Source organism: Panthera onca, chromosome B1 (assembly GCF_046562875.1).
Source record: "Panthera onca isolate mPanOnc1 chromosome B1, mPanOnc1 haplotype 2, whole genome shotgun sequence".
Taxonomy (NCBI): domain Eukaryota; kingdom Metazoa; phylum Chordata; class Mammalia; order Carnivora; family Felidae; genus Panthera; species Panthera onca.
The window spans coordinates 29,780,285-29,800,823 of NC_138342.1; positions in this window are offsets into that span (position 1 = coordinate 29,780,285).

Genomic DNA, 20,539 nt, shown 5'->3' on the forward strand with positions numbered 1-20,539 from the left:
TTTTTATGGCAGAAGTTGATGTGTTTGTTGCTGCTCTCTTCCAAGTAAACAGGAAAAGATCAGAATTGAAATAAACAGCTAACATTTGCATGAGAGCCAGAAATTTCAGATGCACAGGTTCTTCCTAAAGATAACAAAAAATAGAGAATTTGAGAAGCTATACAGTGAATTCATCAGCTGGTAGAAAATAGATTGGATTGTTAAGATGTCAAGACACCCTGAAACACAACTGCTACCTGAATTTCCTATTATCTTGGAGTTTCAGAATGCCTAATGTTTGAAACTCTTCTCAAGGAGGAAAGGGCACAGAAATAAACTGGGGATAGGCAAAAAATAATAAAAATAAAAATTAGGTACACAAGATCTTTGGGGTTAGACTGGGTCTAAGTAGGTACATTTCAGAATGGCTGAAATTTTTATCTTTGATAGTAAATGACACTAATCTATGCCACATGCCTATTACATGCCAAGCACTGACTAGGTGTGTAAGAATTTCCTCTTATTTCCTTATTTTGTGAAAGAAAAATCTAAGTATGAAAATACTGAGTAACCTATCCAAATATTCAAAACTTGTAATAAATAAAAATGTAAAATAGCAAAAATATTTATTCTAATCTTTCAAAATATAAGTCTACCTAAATTATAACCTGTGAATTGCCCTGCCCCTATATAACAAAATATTTGTAACCTCAGTACTCAGAGTTATGCCTGGTATATTCATTATATGCACACAATATTTGCTGAATCAATAAATACATAAAATTAAGAACAGGAAAGAATAATAGAAAACAATATGTGAAGGAAGGGCTTAAGCTTTTGTTGGTAACATAGAATCATCATTAAAATATCCTTAAAATCAGAATCCCTGTTATGCTTTTCCCTTCAAATTTCTATATATAATTGGTACCAGCTTTGAAAATTTTAACCAAACTTCATAGGCCTATCTAGAGTTGAGTGAAAAATAAGAGAGTGTTTGTGGATGAATGCATATCAGTCAGCATGAATCTCTGTATCATTGTTTAGACATCTCATTGCCTTATTTTTCTTCTTCTTCTTTTTTTTTTTTTTTTTAACTTCCTGACTTTGAATTATATTAGGGGAACTGCTAGACGTCTAGCTGTTTCTGGGTTTTTCCAGTTTTTGTTTTTATACAATGTCTGTCCTTTATTTCCCTTCTAAAAAGTAAGTCATCCAAAGGAGGACAAGTGTATATCTGTAGGTGAATGTAAACACAATTTTATTTTTTATTATTTATATATTTTTTTCTTATGGCTAGAATCGTGTTCAGCTGTAGAAACGGATCTTTATGCTTCTCATTCTACTCCCCTCTCTCTCTTCCTCTCTCTCCCTTCCCATTTCCCCACACACACAGTGTCAACTCTGTAATCTAAAATTAGAGATAGCACAATATCTGAACAGAAAAAAGATGTCAGTCTCTGGACCTCTGTGTCATAGTTCACCATCCTACTCTCTCTCCCAATAAAATTTCCTTACCAGTGCCCTGTTCAGAAGGGTTTTCCCCACTGACTCATGTGTCAACTCGCACTAAGTTATAAATTAATGATATCATTTGTAATTTAAATTAGTTCATGGATGTCTTAACCTTTGCCACTTAATTTAGTTCATAGCTATCTTAACCCGAAGAAGTGGCTAATGTGACATTCCCAAGAAGATTAAAGTCTAAAGGAAAAGTCAGAGGATTAAACAATGGATCAGAAAGAAGATGAGTTAGATGAACCCAACTCTATCCAAAGAAATACCTTTCCAAGTAAGCAAAGATGTCTCAGAAAATGGCATCTGTCAAAACATCTGAGGCTGGCACTTGTGTTTTCTGATAACCCTAGTTCTTTTGCTTTTCCTCTAAAGTTTTAAAATGTTTTTTTCTTTCCATTTCTGGAGTCCGTTATGAATCATTTTGTAGATCAAAGAAGAAAGGGAAAAGCTGTCAGCAATTTGTCAAATATATTAGAAAGTATAGAAATTCTCAAGATATGCATCAGTCTAAGGAGTCTAGAAAATTACCTCTCAAAAGTAACTGCTTATAAGTGAATATTTGCCTTCCTAAATCACCAAGAACCAACTTTATTGAATCATTTGAAGCAGCTCTTCATTTTATTTCCTGTTGATCAGAATTTCATTAAGCTCTTCTTTTAATGCTCCATGACTTTGTTTGCTCCAGATTTATATTACTCAACCATATCCCTTAAGCTTAATTAAGTTTGTTTGTTCATGCTTTGAGCATTTTTCTCTGTTCTGCAGCAAAAGTAGGTAAAAATCCAGGGACACTCATTCATCTGTGAAGCTGTCAGTCCATCATAACTTGAATATTGATTTGGGGTGAGGTTGTGACATTCCCTAGGTAAGCATGTCAAGTCTGTTGCCAGAGAGCTCTCTGGTTAATTGAATATGATGTCTGTATGGGAAGTGATGAAGTATGTCAGTGATGTGTAAGTGTTCTCGCCCACTGTGAATCCAGTAGAGGGTAAGGATATTCCATCGTGTACTGACCAAACTCCATGCTCCTTGTCTTATTACTTTAGTATTTTTTCTGTTAAGGACCTGAGAGCAATGCAGTTATTCATCCAAGAGATGATTATGCATTAAAAAACTTGAAGCATGAAATATCAGATGGGGATAGTCATAAATGATTTGCCACATGAGTAATAATTTTAATTTGGTCTAAATTTGCAGTGTAGTTTTACTCATCTGTAATATGGGAGTAATGATCACCCTTCCTGTCATTAATGACTTCTCAGCAGTGTTGTAAAGATTAATTTATGTTCTTCAATGGCTTTTCAAATGAAAAGTGCTGTGTAAATGTTAGTTTCTAAAGCATAGCCCTTCCTGGCCAGAGCTAGCTTAGTCTCTGATTAATGTCTAAAATGTTGCATGAGAAATAAAATTTTGCTTGGACAATCACAAAGAAATATTTTTTTTAGTTTAAGAAGAGAAAGAACAACTTACAATTAAGCAATGTTACATGCTAATTGTATCTCAATTAAAAAAAAGAGAGGTACAGTTTTCAATACTCTAACAAAAAAAAAACACAAAGGTTAGTTACATCGTTTTAAAAAATGTATTATCTAGATTCACCACTCTGTCGTTTATAGGTTTCTGATAGAGAAAAAAAAATCACTGGCTTTCCACCTAATAAATTGCATTGTATTACACTGGTAAGTCATACAAATTAGCCTAAAACCATTTCTTTCCATAATACATGCAAAAATATTCTAAGGTAACATTTTGTAGAGTCTGGATTTCTCAAGGTTTCATTTGGCTCAAATATACATTTAAATGATTGGTCACTAAGGCCTCTGGCTATTTCATATCTGGCAAAATTATAAGGTACAGATTCTCATAAATATGAATAAAAACAGGAGAAGCAATTTCTCCATGTGTTAGAACCTCTGATTAAGCATTAATGCTGGTATGCAGCTAAGTAACAGACTGGGCATTAAGAGGCTGCAACATCCACAGTCTACTCTCCAGCTCCTTCCATGAAGGAAAGAATGTCGGCTAAGTTTTCTGCTCCCTTGTCAGTTTTGCTTCTGTGAAAATATCTTCTTCTGATTTTCATCCTATTTCTCTAGCTACACATTGCTTTTCGGGGTTTGTTTTTGTTTTTGTTTTTGTTTTTTTGTTTTTTTTTCCTAGATCTTGCTCCAAATGAATGAATTTTAAAAACTTTTTCTTGGCATGTAATGTTCAACCTCCATAATACCCACAAACTGCCTCAACATCTCCACTGGCATGACCCATACACATTGTAAACTCAACACCAAAAATAGTGAACCCAAGTGCTTTCTTCCAGCTGTCTGTGCCCTACCCCAGTGAGTGACAACATTATCCAAGTAGGGGGTACACTAAGTTCTTACCAGGAACACACCAAGACGTCCTGGAGTAATATTTTGACTAAATTTTTACTGAACATGCTCTATCTACCAAGCAGTGTGTGAGGTAATGAGCAGAATGAAACCAGCCTCTCTTCTCAGGTAGCTTACAGTCTAATGGGAGAGATATATTTTAATGAAATAAGGATAATGGCTAGTCAAGACAAGGACATCAATGGGATTCTGTGACAGCATGTAAGACTATGCCATCTAGGAATGACTTCATAAGGAAGTAATGACTGAGCTTATATCTGAAGACAAAAAACAGCATGAAGGAGAACAGTGGGAAAGGTTGGATGAGGAGGGCATTTTGGAAAGAGGAAGGAGGGTATTCCCTCTTCCCCATCAAATCAGACCCAAATCATGGACCTCCAGGCCAACTCTCTCTCTTAAATATCACTCTCTGCCTTCCATTCTCAATTTCCACTGCTACATTTTTCACTTTCTACTATCATTACATCACTACTTTTTATTGTCTTCATTTGTTGATTTTTTTGAGAGAGAGAGAGAGCATGTGCCCATGAGCGGGAAGGGGTAGAAGGAGACAGAAAGAGGCAATCTTAAGTAGATTCCATGCCCAGCATGAAGCCCAGCATGGGATTCAATCTCACAACAGCAAGATCATGACCTATGCCAAAATCAAGAGTCTGACGCTTAAGTGACTGAGCCACCCAGGCACCCCATATCACTACTTCAGTATGCAGGCACTATGGATGGAATGTGTCCTCCTCAAATTCATCTGTTGAAACCCTGTCCCCAATATAATATTATAAGGAGGTGGGGCTTTGGGGAGGTAATTAGGATTAGATAAGGTTGTGAAGGTGGAGCCCTCATGAATGGGATTAGTACCTTTATGAGAATCACAAGACAGCTTGCATCCCATCTCTGCCCATTTGGGGGGAACAATGAGAAGTAGGCAGTCCGAAACTCAAAGGCTCTCAGCAGAATTCAACCATGTGACATCCTGATCTCACACTTCCAGCTTCAGAACAGTGATAAATAAATTTCTATATTAGCCACCTGGTCTGTAGTACTTTGTTATATTAGTCCAGACCAAGACAGCAGGCTACCAACATTTATATATTCTCAAAATCTCTCACATCTTTTAAAACTCCACAAAAGTCTCTTTTCAAAACCCAGTCAAGTCCTCATAAACTCTCAAATGTTTCTCCCTTCATTTCTCTTCTGAAATTTTTGTTATCTTGTGCCATAAATTCTCTCTTCTGTAGTGAAAGTCCTGATAGCCTCTCAATCTTTCAAACTTCTCCAGGTGTCTTTGTTTTTCGGTTTTGCTTTTTTTTTTTTTTTTTTTTTTTTTTTTTAAATTATCAGAGTGTACAAAATTCCTCATGGGGCTAATGGAGAATAAGGAAAGTGAAAGGGAAATTTCAAATATTTTTCATTTATTTTCTTTCTTCTTCTCAGTGGAGAAGACACAATTACTTATTGGTAGTTTTATCTCTTATTGTGGCCCTAATTTAGATTTGTATCTTCTCCACTATATATCATGACTTGGAAAATATTCATTTTCATTTACAACAAGCTTACCAGTCTTATTTTATGACAAATAGGAAAAGACATTTTATTATAACACATATTTTAACCTTCATTCGAATATATCATTGGTATGGTAGACCTGAGGAGAAAATGCAGAATTCAAGAGTGAATTACTCTTTCTAAGAAAGTGGGACATAGGGGCGCCTGGGTGGCTCAGTCGGTTGAGCATCCGACTTCGGCTCAGGTCATGATCTTGCAGTGTGTGAGTTCAAGCCCCGCGTTGGGCTCTGTGCTGACAGCTCGGAGCCTGGAGCCTGCTTCAGATTCTGTGTCTCCCTCTCTCTCTGCCCCTCCCCTGCTCATGCTCTGTCTCTCTCTGTCTCAAAAATAAATAAAAACATTAAAAAAAAAATTTAAAAAAAAGTGGGATATAATTCTTCACTGTAACATTATAGAACAGCATAATTTTATCCTACCCCAACCTATACTCCCCATTTGCTATGTTAATATTCTGACATATTTTTTGAAAAGCAATTTTGTGTTCTTTCAGGAAGGATACCTGACAAGTCAGAAGCAACTCTGATTATACCCTCCTGCTTCTAAGTATTCCAAATTCATGGGAGTCAGCAGTATTCTGAAATTCAGCTAGAAAGAGAGCACAAATTTGATAGTTCTTATCATCTATACTCTCTTACTTAATTTTCTAATAACCCAGTAGGATGTTTTAGTATTTTTATTTTATAAGACAAAATTAAAATACATAGAAAATGAGAAATTTGTTCTAGAATACATTTTCAGTGGAAGAATTCAATATCTGAATTAGATATTAGAGTTCATTTCTCAACAGAAATGAATGTTGAGTTATTCTAAGTTTGCTCAACACCCACTTTGAGAGTCATCCAAATTGGTAGCCAGCTGGTCAATTTTCTTTACCCTTTCAAGTATCCTACTTATGGACCACCCCCTTCTATCTTTCTGGGTCAATATCTCTACTAAGTAGTTCAAGTTCAACAATTCTTCCACCAGCATCAGGTCCTCCAATCCATGTAGTGTTGTTCAATAACCTTTCACATTCCACTTCTATCCATGTCTGGTTAAATTCCATACCCATCATTATACCCAATATGGCAGAGACAACTAGAGGTCAACCAAAAATTAATTCTACTCTTCTAGAGAAATAGATAGCTAAAAAGACAGTATCCAGCCAGTAATTACCATACCCAGGCATGCTGGAAGCAGGTATAGTCATAAGATTAATTTTTCCCAATAGAATGTGAGTGGATGTGATGTGTGCTACTGCCAGTATGCTTTCTAAAAATCGGACTTCTTTTCTAGGCCTTCTAGAAAAGCTTTTAAGTTAAAGCTTTAGGGCATAATGGGGCACCTGAGTGGCTCAGTTGGTCAAGTGTCAGACTATGGCTCAGATCATGATCTTCTGGTTTGTGAGATTGAGCCCCACGTTGAGATCTGTGCTAACAGTTCAGAGATTGGAGCTTGCTTCCATTTCTGTGTCTCTCCCTCTCTCTGCCCCTCCCATGCTCATGCTGTGTCTCTCGCTGGCTCTCAATAATAAATAAACATTAAAAAAATTAAAAATCTATAGGGCATAGCAAAACCACAAAAAGGCAATGTGAGTTCCTAAATCACCTAAGGAAAAGATACCCACCAACCTGATAATGTGTGTAAGAAATACATCTATTTTATGTTGAACCATTACAATTTGAATCCATTTTCACAATAATTTAGACTATCCCAAATAATAATACATATGAATTCCTTGCCTAACACCCTCAGACATACTGGTTTGGCTGGTTCGGTCTACCTCTCTGCTTACTCACTGTTGGAACTGAGCAACGAACCACAGCTCAAAGGAAAACTAAACTTAAAAAATTTGTAAACATGGAGGAGCCAAGATGGCAGAACAACATGGAAGTTTTTTTGTGTGTCTTGCATCCATGAAATACAGCCAGACCAGCACTAAACCATCCTGCACACCTAGAAACTGATCTGAGGATTAACACAACAATCTGCACAACCTGAACCACAGAATTCAGCAGGTACGCAGCGTGGAGAGATGAACTGGGGGAGAGAGAATCCCGCAGATGGCAGGGAGCTATTTTAGCGTGCAGAGAGAAGATGGAGATGGGAATTAGGAAGAGAGAATATGGCAAAAGCACCCCTCCCCCAAAGCAGCTGGAGAAAAAGTGGAAAAGTGGAAACAGCCGCAAGGACTGAACTAAAAAGGGAGAAAGGAGAAAGGAGGGGGTTTAAATTCCATTAAGAGTATAAATAGGGGAAGCTGAAACTCTGCAGCTCGATACCTGGCAGTGCTCTGGTGGGAAGGGCAAATCCCCAGAAGCAGAGTGGAGTCTGGGTTCTTCAGGCAGGGAGAGGCGGTTCCCCTGCTGGAAGGATGCCTGGAAGGAGCTGTGTGGGTCCCCCAAAGGCAAGGCCTCAGTGGACCCAGGAGAACAACCACATTTGCTGGTGCTGGAACAAGGTCGCTGGGGGTGAAGCCTGGTGCCAGATGTGTGTTGTGATTTGCCATAAACCCTGAAAAGCTGCTGCTACACAATCGCGTGAACTTTTGGGGGAGGAGAGGGTGGGCTGGCACCCAGCTGCAGTCTCTGGGTGTCAGCAGCAGCACGGTCCCATGAATATTCCTGGGTGGTCTGGCACCTGACCAGTGCTCTGCAAGACCCTCCTGCAGAGGGGCAGAACAGGTCAAAGCCTCATCCCTCAGAAATAAGGGGTCAGGAAAAACAGCCGATTCTGAGATAAAACTCAGTGGGATGTTATACCCGGGGCTGGTCACAGACAGCTAAAAGCAGGGAGTGGACAGAAGCGGAAGACAAAGGACGGGTGCGCGATTGCTGATCGGGGAGAACAGAGTTCTGATACGAGAGAATGGGTAGCTGAGTGACACCATTTTCACTGCTCCCGCGCATGCATATAAGCACCTACAAGCACCACACATTCCACCCCAGTAAGCTAAGCAGCACCATCAAGTGGAGAATGGAGCCATTACACCAGGCTGTGCCCAACGAGGCCAACCTCGCTCTTCAGGAACACCAGTCTCTCTGCCTTCTTAGTTTATGGGCTATAAAGTGCTTCATAGTTTGACTTCTAGGGGAAAACAAATTAATTTCAGCCTGTTCACCTGTCCATCTATTCAATTTTCTTTTTTTTTCTTTTTTCCTTTTTTCTCTTTTTCATTTCTTTCATTTCTCTTTAATACAGAATAGAAAAAACTCATTTTTATTTTCAATTTTTATTTAAAATATTTTTCTTTAATTTTTTTCTATTATATTTTTTACTTTTGTGTAAATTTTTTCAAATTCTATTTTACTTCAATCATTTCATTACAGTCTACTTCAGTGTGTTCATTTCTTCAAATTTTTCAAATGATTTCCTTTTTTTTTTCCTTTCCCCTTTTTTCTCTAATCTATCAAGCCCCTTTCAACACCCAAAACAAAACACAACTAGGATATAGCATAATTTATTAGATTTTGTGTGTGTGTGTGTGTGTGTGTGTATTTAATTTTTTATTTTTAATACTTTTTTAATTTTAATTTTTTACCTCATTAATTCCTTTTCTCCCTTCAAAATGACAAAATGAAAGAATTCACCACAAAAGAAAGAGCAGGAAGAAACAATAGCCAGGGACTTAACCAACACTGATACAAGCAAGATGTCTGGACCAAAATTTAGAATCACGATAATAAGAATACTGGCTGGAGTCAAAAATAGATTAGAATCCATTTCTGCGGAGATAAAAGAAGTAAAAGCTAGTCAGGATGAAATAAAAAATGATATAGGGGCGCCTGGGTGGCGCAGTCGGTTAAGCGTCCGACTTCAGCCAGGTCACGATCTCGCGGTCCGTGAGTTCGAGCCCCGCGTCGGGCTCTGGGCTGATGGCTCGGAGCCTGGAGCCTGTTTCCGATTCTGTGTCTCCCTCTCTCTCTGCCCCTCCCCCGTTCATGCTCTGTCTCTCTCTGTCCCAAAAATAAATAAAAAACGTTGAAAAAAAAATTTAAAAAAAAAATGATATAAATGAGCTGCAATCTCGAATGGAAGCCACAGAGGCAATGATGGATGAGGCAGAAAAGAGAATCAGCAATATAGAGGACAAACTTATGGAGAATGATGAAGCAGAAAAAGAGGGAGATTAAGGCAAAAGAGCACGATTTAAGAATTAGAGAAAACAGTGACTCATTAAAAAGGAACAACATCAGAATCCTAGGGGTCCCAGAAGAGAAAGAGAGCGAAATAGGGATAAAAAGGTTATGTGAGCAAATGATAGCAGAAAAATACCTAAATTTGGGAAAGACACAGACCTCAAAATCCAGGAAACACATAGGACTTCCATTAGAGGAAACAAAAACCAACCATCAACAAGGCATATCATAGTCAAATTCACAAAATACTCAGGAAAGGAGAGAATCTGAAAGCAGCAAGGGAAAAAAATCCTTAACCTACAAAGGAAGATAGATCAGGTTTGCAGCAGACCTATCCACAGAAATTTGGCAGGCCATAAAGGAGTGGCTGGATATATTCAATGTGCTGAATCAGAAAAATATGCAGCCAAGAATTCTTTATCCAGCAAAGCTGTCATTCAAAAGAGAAGGAGAGATAAAAAGTTTCCCAGACAAGCAAAAATTAAAGCAGTTTGTGACCACTAAACCAGACTGCAAGAAATTTTAAGGGGGCTCTCAACTGGAAGAAAAGATGAAAAAAACAAAAAACAAAAACAAATAAATAAAGACCAAAAAAAACCACAAACAAAAACAAAAACAAAAACAAAGACTAGAAAGGACCAGAGAACACCACCAGGAACTCCAACTCTACAAGCATCATAATGGCAATAAATTCATATCTTTCAGTATTCACTCTAAACGTCAATGGAGTCAATGCTCCAATCAAAAGACATAGAGTAACAGAATGGATAAGAAAACATGATGCATCTATATGCTGTTTACAAGGGACCCACTTTAAACCTAAAGACACCTTCAGTTTGAAAGTAAGGGGATGGAGAACCATCTATCATGCTAATGGTAAACAAAACAAAGCCGGAATAGCCATACTTATATCAGACAATCTAGATTTCAAAATAAAGACTGTAACAAGAGATGAAGAAGGCCATTATATCATAATTAAGGGGTCTATCCACCAAGAAGACCTAACAATTGTAAACATTTATGTGCCAAATGTGGAGGCACTCAGATATATAAATCAGTTAATCACAAACATAAAGAAACTCATGGATAGTAATACCATAATAGTAGGAGACTTCAACACCCCACTCACAGCAACAGACAGATCGTCTAAGCAAAATATCAGCAAGGAAACAGTGGCTTTGAATGACAGACTGGACCAGATGGACTTAACAGATATATTCAGAACATTTCATCCTAAAGCAGTGAAATATACATTCTTCTCCAGTGCACATGGAACATTCTCCAGAATAGACCACATGCTGGGACACAAATCAGCCCTCAACAAGTACGAAAGGATCGAGATCATACCATGCATATTTTCAGACCACAAGGCTATGAAACTCAAAACCAACCCAAGAAAAAATTTGTAAAGGTAACAAATACTTAGAGACTAAAGAACATCCTACTAAAGATTGAATGGGCTAACCAAGAAGTTAAAGAGGAAATTAACAAGTTCATGAAGCCAATGAAAATGATAACACCACAATCCAAAACCTCTGGGATGCAGCAAAGGCAGTCATAAGAGGAAAGTATATAGCAATCCAGGCCTTCCTAAAGAAGGCAGAAAGATCTCAGATACACAACCTATCTTTATACCTTAAAGAGCTGGAAAAAGAAGAGTAAATAAAACCCAAAACCAGCATAAGACAGGAAACAATAAAGATTAGAGCAGAAATTAATGCTATCAAAACCAAAAAAAAACAAAAAAACAAAAAAAAAAAAAAAACAGTAGAACACATCAATGAAGCCAGAAGCTGGTTCTTTGAAAGAATTAACAAAATTGATAAATCACTAACCAGTCTGACCAAAAATAAAAAGGAAAGGACCAAATAAATAAAATCAAGAATGAAAGAGGAGAGATCACAACCAACATAACAGAAATAAAAACAATAATAAGAGAATATTATGAGCAATTATATACCAATAAAATGGGCAATCTGGAAGAATGGACAAATTCCTAGAAACATATACACTACCAAAACTGAAGCAGGAAGAAATAGAAAATTTGAACAGACCCATAAACAGTAAGGAAATCAAATTAGTAATAAAAAATCTCTCAAACAACCAGAGTCCAGGGCCAGATGGCTTTCCAGGGGAAATCTACCAAACATTTAAGGAAGAGTTAACACCTATTCTCTTGAAACTATTCCAAAAAATAGAAATGGAAGGAAAACTTCCAAACTCTTTCTACGAAGTCAGCATTACCTTGATTCCAAAACCAGACAGAGACCCCACTAAAAAGGAGAACTATAGACCAATTTCCCTGATGAACATGGATGCAAAAATCCTCAACAAGATATTAGCCAACTGGATCCAACACTACATTAAAAAAATTATTCACCACGACCAAGTGGGATTTATACCTGGGATGCAGGGCTGGTTGAATATCCCCAAAACAATCAATGTGATTCATCACATCAATAAAAGAAAGGGCAAGAACCACATGATCTTCTCAAAAGATGCAGAGAAAGCATTTGACAAAATACAGCATTCTTTCTTGATAAAAACCCTCAAGAAAGTAGGGATAGAAGGATCATATCTGAAGATCATGAAAGCCATATATGAAAGACCCAACATTAGTATCATCCTTAATGGGGAAAAACTGAGAACTTTCCCCCTAATGTCAGGAACAAGACAGGGATGTCCACCCTTGACAATGTTATTCAACATAGTATTGAAAGTCTTAGCCTCTGCGATCAGACAACACAAAGAAATAAAAGGCATCCAAATAGGCAAGGAGGAGATCAAACTTTTACTCTTCACAGATGACATGATTCTCTATATGGAAAACCCTGAAGATTCCACAAAAAAACTTTTAGAACTGATTCCTGAATTCAGCAAAGTTGCAGGATATAAAATCAATGCACAGAAATCAGTTGCATTCTTATACACCAGCAATGAAGCAACAGAAAGAGAAATCAAGGAATCAATCCCATTTACAATTACACCTAATACCATAAAATACCTAGGAATAAATCTAACCAAAGAGGTGAAAAATCTATATGCTGAAAACTATAGAAAGGTTATGAAAGAAATTGAAGAAGACACAAAAAAATGGAAAAAGATTCCATGCTCCTGGATAGGAAGACTAAATATTAAAATGTAGATACTACTCAAAGCAATCTACATATTCAATGCAATCCCTATCAAAATAACACCAGCATTCTTCACAGAACTACAACAAATAATCCTAGAATTTGTATGGAACCAGAAAAGACCCCAAATAGCCAAAGCAACCTTGAAAAAGAAAAAGCAGGAGGCATCACAATCCCAACTTCAAGCTTTACTACAAAGCTGTAATTGTCAAGACAGTATGGTCCTGGCACAAAAACAGACACTCAGATCAATGGAACAGAATAGAGAACCCAGAAATGGACTTACAAACATATGGCCAACTAATCTTTGACAAAGCAAGAAAGAATATCCAATGGAATAAATAGTCTCTTCAGCAAGTGGTGCTGGAAAAACTGGACAGCGACATGCAGAAGAATGAACCTGTAAGAAAGTGGACCACTTTCTTACACCATACACAAAAATAAACTCAAAGTGGGTGAAAGACCTGAATACAAGACAGGAAGCCATCAAAATCCTCGAGGAGAAAACAGGCAAAAACCTCTTTGATCTTAGCCACAGCAACTTCTTACTCAACACATCTCCTGAGGCATGGGAAACAAAAGCAAAAATGAACTACTGGGGCCTCATCAAAATAAAAAGCTTCTGCACAGTGAAGAAAACCATCAGCAAAACTAAAAGGCAACAGAAGGAATGGGAGAAGATATTTGCAAATGACTTATCAGACAAAGGGTTAGTATCCAAAATCTGTAATGAACTTATCAAACTCAACACCCAAAAAAACAAATAATCCAGTGAAGAAATGGGCAAGAGAAATGAATTGACACTTCTCCAAAGAAGACATCCAGATGGCCAACTGACACATGAAAAAATGCTCAACATCACTCATCATCAGGGAAATACAAATCAAAACCACAATGAGATACTACCTTACACCTGTCAGAATGGCTAACATTAACAACTCAGGCAACAGCAGATGTTGGTGAGGATGCAAAGAGGATCTTTTTTGCATTTTTGGTGGCAATGCAAGCTAGTGCAGCCAGTCTGGAAAACAGTATGGAGGTTCCTCAAAAACTTAAAAATAAAACTAACCTACGACCCAGCAATTGCACTACTAGGTATTTATCCAAGGGATACAGGTATGCTGTTTAGAAGGGACACATGCACCCCCATGTTTATAGCAGCACTATCAATGATAGCCAAAGTATGGATAGAGCCCAAATGTCCATCGATGGATGAATGGATAAAGAAGATGTGGTATACATATATACAATGGAGTATTACTCGGCAATCAAAAATAATGAAATCATGCCATTTGCAACTACGTGGATGGAACTGGAGGGTATTAAGCTAAGCAAAATTAGTCAGAAAAAGACAAATATCATATAGCTTCACTCATATGAGGACTTTAAGACACAGAACAGATGAACATAAGGCAAGGGAAGCAAAAATAATATAAAAACAGGAGGGGACCAAACATAAGAGACTCTTAAACATAGAGAACAAACTGAGGGTTGCTGGAGGGGTTGTGGGAGGTGGGATAGGCTAAATGGGTAAGGGGCTTGAGGAATCTACTCCTGAAATCATTGTTGCACTATATGCTAACTAATTTGGATGTAAATTTAAAAAATAAAATTAAAAAAGATAAAAAAATTTAAAAAGTTTTTTAAACATCATGTTACATTATATTTTGTTGTATTTGTGAAATCAAATTTTACATTGTGAAATAGCAAATGAATTCTAAGTCTCAGTGCTAGCCCAAATACTACGCACTTCTCTGGTCATTACATTCTCCTACCTATTGTGGTGACTCTCTGATACTCTCTCTATTCTCTACATCCAAAGCCATTTCCTTCTTTCTAAATTTCACCTGATGATCTTTTTCTTATTTTACGAACAAATGAAACTATTGATCGGGAGTTGCCACATCTTCCCACCACCAAACCCACCAGCCTGCTTACATCTGTGCCCAGACTTACTCTTCCTTCCCTCTTTGTTGGAACTTTCATTCTCCTACCTAACCAACTTACCAAATCATCCATATTCCTGCCCTATTCAATGTCACTCATGGATCATGAATCATACTTTTCCCCTTCCACCTAAGAAACTCATTAAAAATGTATACACACACACACACACATACACACACCTATTATAAATTATACACATATTATAAATACACATACCATTAAATGTAAATATATATAAATAAGTATAAAAATACACATATTATAAATTATATTTAGTATATATCATAATATGTTAATTAAATATGCACATACAAATTACTTCACACCTAAAAAAGTAATTTCCTTTATCCTTCACTCTCCTTCACCTACTTCAATCTTCTGTTCTCTTTCATAGTACAACCTATCCAGTTCCATTCTTCTCATTTTTTTCTTGAAACCACACCAATTAAGATATTTATCTCCACCTCCTAGAATTGCTGTTATCAAGGCCACCCATGACATCTCTGTTGGTTAAATTCAGTGTTCGGTTTTTAATCCACTTCTCCCTTAATTTAGCATCTATATTTAATCACCCCAATATTTTACATCGCCTTTTTCTCTATTGATATCTGGGATACCATTCTCCTTCAACATTTTTTTATTCATTTCACTGGCTGCTGCTTCTTATTTTCCTTTCTTTTGCCCTCATCCTTGTTCTGATTTCTATGTATTAGATCAGGAATTAGACATTAGACATCTTCTTTATCTATACTAGATTCTCAGGTTATCATACTTTATTTAGTCCCTTGCATTTAACTACCAATTCAATGCTTTGAAATATTCAAATTTGTATCTTCAGTCAAGGTCTGTCTCCTGAAGTCTGCTCCCTTCTTTTCTTCTCCTTAACATATAATATGCATAATTGTTAATTCTTAAATTTATTTTGTGCACAAAACAATTCAACCTTTGCTACAATCTGCTCAGTCTTCGCTATCCCAGTAAATGGCAACTTCATGTATCTACTTGTCTAGGTAAAATTCTCCTCTCTTTATCACATCTAATCTCCATTATATCGGTAAATTCTGTTCACTTTACTTTAAATAGTTGCTGAGGAGTGCCTGGGTGGCTCAATCCATTGACCTTCTGACTTTGGCTCAGGTCATGATCTCACGGTTTGTGAGTTCAAGACCCGTGTGGGGTCCTGTGCTGACAACTCAGAGCCTGGAGCCTGCTTTGGATTCTATGTCTTCCTCACTCTCTGTCTCTGTCTCTCAGAAATAAATAAACGTTTAAAAAAAAAGTTAAAATAGTTGCTGTTAAGGACACCTCTCACCACTTTCAGTGCTACCACCCTGGCCCAGGACAACATCAACCCTTCCCTACTTTGTTACATGTACCTTCCTAACTAGTCTCCTTGATTCCATCCTTGCCTCCTTTAGGCCACAAATATTGTCAAAATTTAAGTCAGATCATATTCTTCCCTTGCTTGAAACTTTCCAGGGCTTACAATCTCACTCATGAAAAAGCCAAAAAATTTTAAAAGTCCTACATGGACTAGTACCCTTTATTACCATGAATTCATTGTCTACGTCTCTCCTTCCCCACAATTTAACTCCAGTGTCTCTGGTTCAGGTTATTGCCATGCCGTCAGTATACTTGGACATGTTGCAATGTCTGGGATTTTACACTTACTATTTTTTCCTCCCAGAATGCCTTCCCAGGATATTTATGTGGCTTGGGCCCCAATTTCCTACAAATATCAATAAAATATAAACTCTCAGATACTTTTCCCGACCACCCTATAAAGAGAACACTCTACCATTTGCTTTTACTTTGTCCTTCTCCATATATATATGTATATATATATATGTATGTATATATATATATATATACATACATATATATATATACATATATATATATGACTCTATATATGTATATAAAACACTATAACAGTGTTATATATAAGATAGCATGACACTATATATGTATATAAAACAATATAACAGTGTTGTATACAATATATCATAACATAGTATATAACACTAAACACCATTGTCCCTTAACAGTTCTTTTCTCCACACTGTTTTCTCCACACTACTTTATAAGACTTATGGCAGCAAGGACTTTGTATACTCTCATCATTCTTATATTTTCAACCCTTAGAATAGTGTCTTACATGGAGGAGGTTCAAAATAAATATTTATGGAATGAATTAGCAATCTTCCCAAATGCATTATGGATACATTAGAAATAGTATTAATAGGGGCACCTGGGTGGCTCAGTCAGCTGGGTGTCCGACTTCAGCTCGGGTCATGATCTCACAGCTCGTGAGTTCAAGCCCCGCATCAGGCTCTGTGCTGACAGCTCAGAGCCTGGAGCCTTCTTCAGATTCTGTGTCTCCCTCTCTCTCTACCCCACCCCTGCTCACACTCTGTCTCTCTCTCTCTCTCTCTCTCAAAAATAAATAAACATTAAGAAATAGTACTAATAACCATGGACCGTGAACTAAGTAAAGGGAGTTTGCAAAACTTTTACAAATTGCTGTCTCTCTCCAACTACACTTAAATATTACCTCAGATCCTTTGGGTGGGGGAAAATTCCGACAAAGGTCTCCTGATTCTGATTTAAAAATCTCTCCCCCAGATTTTTTAAATTCTTTGGTTTCTAGCAGCTCCAAATGGCATAATTGCTTTCACAGAGCTTCGCAGCCACCCAAGACCTATTTTTGACAATTAGTGACACAAGATGAGTTACAAGACTGCGGTTAGTGTGACAGTTCAGAGTGAATGCTTGCTTGATGCAATAAAACTCTCCTGGGAAGATGTAGGTGGATGATGGATAGACTCCAATTGCGAAGAAACTACTCTACAGTAAACTACTGAAAACAGAACGATCAGAACTGACCCTAAGCATCCCTGAAGCTCCAGTATAAACCAAGAAGTAAAGTTTGAGAAGGTGGATCTATGTAAGTGTACTTACTATAACACTTACAATTCTCTGTATTAAACACAGGTGGACAATAAGTATAATTTTGTATTTATCTCTGAATTTAACTCCTAACACAAAGCCCCACTTTACCATTTGGCTGAAATTAATCTCATTATTTTGGGGGATCTTCATCTTCCTTAAAGCTTTTTCCAAAATCTGGAGCCTTTCTGTAATGTCAAGGTATGGGATGGAGATGGTTGAACTGATCAATCAAATTTATTATATTTATTCAATGCAATCTGCCAATAAGTTAAATCTTTCTCTGTGGCGACCTGTCCATTTTCTCACAATTGTACCTTTTTAGGTTGTATAGCTTTTTAATCAATCTGATAAATAGGTAACTTTTTTCTGTTTGGGTAAAAAATTTAAAGTGTTGGATATAGTCCTTTCCAACTCCCGCTTCCCTGATGTTCTTAAACAAATGGAGTTTATTTGCTGTATACAAAATATCTTACTCAGTTGTCTACCCATATGCACTATGTTCTACAACATTCTTGTCATTCTTGTGTGCTTGAGACTCATTTTGCTGCTTCTGTACTTTTCTGGGAATTCTTTGAAGGTGTCTAAAATCCTGTCTTCCTAAATGTATCACAAAATCATAGACTCTCGGGGATTCTACTCTGTTCTTCCATCCAAAAATCCTATAGGATTTGCCAAGTTCTTGTTTCACCTCCGACTCTTTTGTAACTCCCAAACCAGAAACCTTTACAAATCTCAGGGACAGGAAGTTCTGCTCTAAAGTCATCTTTAGATGTATTTTTCCCAAAATACATTATCTTTGCCTAAAATTCTTTGTTTCCCACTCTTTCCACTCCCACCCTTAAAAAAAAAAAATCCATGCTTTCATTCCTTGAGACAGTAAGTATTATCCTAAAGTGGTCAAAGGATGGATGGTGGAAAGTGGCAAAGGGTAAAAGAAAATATGAGGAACAAAAACAAGGAATAGAAATAATATTTTAAAACTTAGGTTAGTCAAAATTATAAATACAGCAAGTAGAATGGTGGTTGCCTGAAGCTGAGCAGGGAAGGGAGAATGAGATGTTCTTTAATGGGGACAGAGTTTCAGTTTTACAAGATGAAGATTCCTGGAGATGAGTGGTGGTGACGGCTGCACCATATTCTGAATGTATTTAAGATCACTGAACTGTGTACTTAAAAATGGTTAATGTTTGGAGTGCCTGAGTGGCTCAGTCAGTTAAGTGACTGACTTCGGCTCAGGTCATGATCTCACAGTTTGTGGGTTCAAGCCCCGCGACAGGCTCTGTGCTGACAGCTCAGAACCTGAAGCCTGCTTCAGATTCTGTGTCTCCCTCTCTCTCTCTCTGCCCTTACCCCACTCATACTCTCTCTCTCTCTCAAAAATAAACTTTAAAATAAATAAACTAATTAATTTTAAAAAAATGGTTAATGTTTGAGTATTTACTTTTGAAAAACATATTGGCCAAACGTAGCTCTGACAAAGACAGGGATGTTGAAAGCTCATTTGCAAGAGCAAATTGACCTTAAAACAGTATAATACAAAATGCTTTACTGTGATCCCCACATTAACACTTTTCGTCTCTTCTACTGTAATCTTGGAGCATTATCATCATACCCCCCCAAGTGCTCCCCCTCCATAAAGCACTGCCTCTGAATGTTGTCACACTTAGGGTGTCATTGATATGGAAACTTAAGAAGTTATTCTTCCCTGAAGGTTGGCATAGCTAAAGACAGGGTCCTAAAGTAAAGGCAGGAAGTTGAAACCATGGGCATGTCAGTGGACAAAACAAGCTTAAGGACTAGAGGATGCCCTCTTTCCCTATGTATCAATTATACTGCACTGTTTAAGCCTGCTTGCTTTATTAGCCATGGGGAGACACTAAGAAGGGCAAAATGGAAAAAAAAATTAAAATGGTATGTTTGATGTTAGGTGTATCTTACCATAATAAAAAAAAAAAGGGAAAAAGCATCATGTTGTTACATAGAGGAATAGAGAACATATACCAGTGATACCTGACTTCCTAATAACCTAATATCTCCTTAAATTTTGCCTTCACATACAGTCACTTTTCTTGCAACTCCATCCCTGGCACATACACACACACACACACAGACACACACACTCAGTTAACAATCTCTACAGTAAATCAATGAATTCTTTTAAAAATGCCATATTAATGTGAAAATGGATATCAATAGTCTACATACCCTCAGAAGGGATATAAATCATAGATATAATAAGAGGGTCATATGGGAAGGATTTAAAGATGAGATATTATGGAAGAGTAGTGGGTAGGCCAGTTGAGATACTTTGATATAGACAGGCTGTACAGATTATAGTATGTAGGCTTAAAACATCAAACAGAATCTAAGTGTGAAAGGAATTAGCTAAAAATGAAAAATTCTGAAAATTCTGAAAAATTCTAGTTTTCAATTCTAAACCTTCTAAACCCCAAACAAACTTGACAGGAAGGCTGTATCTTCAATTACTGGCTCAATGCATTTTCCTGTGAGAGGGTTTCCCCTGGTTTATGAACTCTCCCCGCATGCCCTACCAACATCCTCACCACGCCCACGACCCTGCCACATACACTTGGGCACCAAAAGACAATGGAAGACATAAGCTGAGTTTGGTGGCAAGTTGAAAAGGGAGGTGGACTTTTGGAAAGGAAGCAGAGAGGAAATGGGAGATCTGGGTGATCTCTAGTATTAGTGGACATCAAGAAAACGTTTAAGCAAATAAAAAGAAAAAAACAAATCAGGGAGCATGGAATTTTTCAAGAAACTTTTTGAAACTGAAAGAAAAATAGCAAGGAGTTAAAAGAAAAAAAAAAAAAAACAAGTGGTGATTGTTCTGATTTTCATGCTAGGATTTAAATTTAGCTTTTAAAATTTTCCTGCTCTAACAGTTTCGACATTTAAAAAAACTAAAGAACTTTTACAA